We start from the raw sequence: 3,256 nt of genomic DNA on the forward strand, positions 1-3,256 counted from the left end.
GCATGTGATGTTTTGGCTTTCACTAACAGGGGGATCGAGTTTAAGAGTTGCGAGGTTTTGCTGCAGCTCTACAAAACTCTGGTGAGACCACACTTGGACTATTGTGTCCATTTCTGGTCACCCTATTTAGGAAAAATGTGGAGGCTTTGGAGATGGTACAAAAGTGGTTTACCAGGATTCTGCTTGGACTGGAGGGCTTGTCTTATGAGGAGAGGTTGACTAAGCTCGGACTTTTCTCTCTGGAGAGAAGGAGGAAGAGAGGAGACCTGATCGAGGTGTACAAGGTCATGAGAGGCATGGATAGAGCCGATAGCCAGAGACTTTTCCTCAGGGCACGATTTATGCCACAAGGGGTCATAATTTTAAGGTGTTGGGAGGAAGGTATAGAGGAGACATCAGAGGTAGATTTTTTATGTATAGAATTGCGAGCTCATGAAATGTGTTGCCAGCGGTGGTGGTGGAAGCAGAGTCATTAGGAATATTTAAGCGACTGCTGGACATGCAAATGGACAATAGTGAATTGAGGGGTGCATAGGTTAGGTTATTTTATTTTAGATTAGGATTAATCCTCGGCATAACATCGTGGGCTGAAGGGCCTGTTCTATGCTGTACTTTTCTATGTTCTATGCTCTACGATGAGGGTAGGATTGAACAGCCAGTTGAACCATCAAACAAATTCAACATCCAGCAGAGGAAATAGTCCATGATCCAAAAAGAACTACTGAGTTTGGTACTGGCCTTACAACATTTTAACGTGTATGTCACAAACAATGGTTCAGAGACAGTTGTGTACACGGATCACAATCTACTTTCATCCTTAGAACGCTTTAAAGACAAGAATATGAGACTATTTCACTGGAGTCTTATGTTACAGACTTTCGATTTAAAAATCATACATGATGCGAGTCATAAGAATGTAATTGCAGATGCGTTATCGCGGATTTAACTGATAAAGTTTAGATGAGATTGGTATTTATTTAATGTTTTACATATGTGTGGGAAGATGTTAAAGTCGGAAGACATGGAAAGACATCCACAAACAAAGCTGCATCAGAGCATTATTTCAATGAGCAAACACACACTGCAGCACAGAGGAACTACGCAGAGCAGAGGAAAATCACCTGTACAGTCTATTTAAAAAGAATGGTACCCAATGAACACAGTCCACCAAGCAAGCAGACATAACGCATCCAGAAACCCTGCCACTCTCCCCTACATCAAAGACATCTCGGAAATGACTGCCAGACTACTCAGGCCCCTTGGCATCATGGTAGCCCACAAACCCACCAACACACTAAAACAGCAGCTAATGAACTTGAAAGACCCTATACAGACAACAAACAAAACTAATGTCATTTACAAAATATCTTGCAAGAACTGTAACAAACACTACATTGGAAAAACAGGCTGAAAGCTAGCCACCAGGATACATGAACATCAACTAGCCACAGGACGACATGACCTCTCTCACTAGTATCCTTACATACAGATAAGGAAGGACATCACTTCAACTGGGACAACACATCCATCCTATGACAAGTAAAACAGAGTCACACATGAGAATTCTTAAAAGCATGGCATTCCAACTGGAACTCTATCAACAAACACATTGATTTGGACCCCATTTACACCCACTGAGAAAAGTAACAGAAAATGACATCACCACAGGAATTGACATCACCAACCCAAAGAAACCCAATTATAAATAGAAGGCAGGAATCATCAGTAGTTCTCCATCCGGAGGCTCACTGAAGATGTTACCTAGTATGGTGATGAAACGTCTGAAAATGAACCTTCCAGTTCAGCGAGCAAACCTACATCCAGAACCTCAAACCCAGCTACAAATCTTCTCAAAACTTGATAATATTAAGGTGAACTTAGATTAAAGGTATCTGTATCTTCGGGTAATATTTTTAAAGATTGGAAAAAAATATTTTCATTATGATGGTTCATTTTTTTTTCTTAAGGGTGGAGGTGTTATGAAGGTGTAGAAGTGTACTATACCTTTTAGAGTGTAAAGGACTTAGAGAGACTCACAGACTGCTGGAGAATTCTCAATGTAACATGTGCTCCAGCAGCTAGAGTAGCTGGTTGCCTAGATACAAAAAACAAATTTGAATGCCACCAATCAGTTTAAATTATACCTCAAAAAATACCAAACTCCAATCAAGTTTGAATTTAGTACATTGACAATATTAAAAGCCAATGACACAATCCGATGCTTTAGGGTATAAGACTGGGAAGACTTGAACAGTTGAGAGAGGACTGCCAAGCCATCAACATTTGCAGACTGCCTGGAAAATTAGCTCTCTTAAAAGGTACATTTATCTATCAATGACCAATGAAAGAGAAATCCTAAGAAGAAGAAAATCTACAGAGGAAGATACAAAAGGAAGATTTGACAGCTGCCTGGTTTTGAAATTTGAATTTTGGTTAATCTTAATTGGGGTGTTTTATCGGAAAAATATAAGGTAAAATAAACGATAAGTTAGAGGAAGTTGTAGTAAATAATTGTTAGTTAATTAATCTCTGTTATGTATCTCTGGGATAAGTCTGACAACCTTTTTGGATAAGGCCACATTGTTGGCAATTCTCCAGACTCTGGCCCCTGCCCAGCATCCAGGGAAGATCGAAAGATTCTGACCAGTGCCTCTGCAAGCTTTACCCTCATTCCCTTCAATATTCTTAGATACATTTCATCCGTTCCCAGTGCCTTGTCAACTTTAAGTGTCAGAATGCTGGCAGATTTTCTCATTATTGAACCAGACAATACTTTTTAAATGGAAATCCGATTGTTTCAAATCAACCTCGATATTCAATTGAAAATAAAGTACTGCACATGTTGCAAATCTGACAAAACAACAGAAAACCCTGAAAATGCTCAGCAGGTCACACAGCATCTGTGGAATGCAAAGAGATTTCCTTTCAAATCAGTGACCTGTCCTCGACCCAAATAAAGTCAAATCCGAAACGGAAAACACGTCAGTCTGACTCTGAAAAAGGAGGTGACAGTTCCTTCACTAAATAATGTTGCCAGATCTGTTGGGCATTTCCAGTCTTTATTTAATATCAATGATACATTTTTTTGTTGATAGGGAAGGAGGACAGAGAAAAAGGAGGAGGGAAGGGAAGAAGAGGGGAAAGAGAGAGAGAATGTAAAGGGGTGCTGAAGGAAGGAGATGGAGTGGGAGGAGAACAAGAGAGATAGATGGCGTGAAAGACGAGTCTGATGAAAGAGAAAGGGAGAGGCAGGAAG

This window comes from Chiloscyllium plagiosum, chromosome 5 (genome assembly GCF_004010195.1).
Source record: "Chiloscyllium plagiosum isolate BGI_BamShark_2017 chromosome 5, ASM401019v2, whole genome shotgun sequence".
NCBI lineage: Eukaryota > Metazoa > Chordata > Chondrichthyes > Orectolobiformes > Hemiscylliidae > Chiloscyllium > Chiloscyllium plagiosum.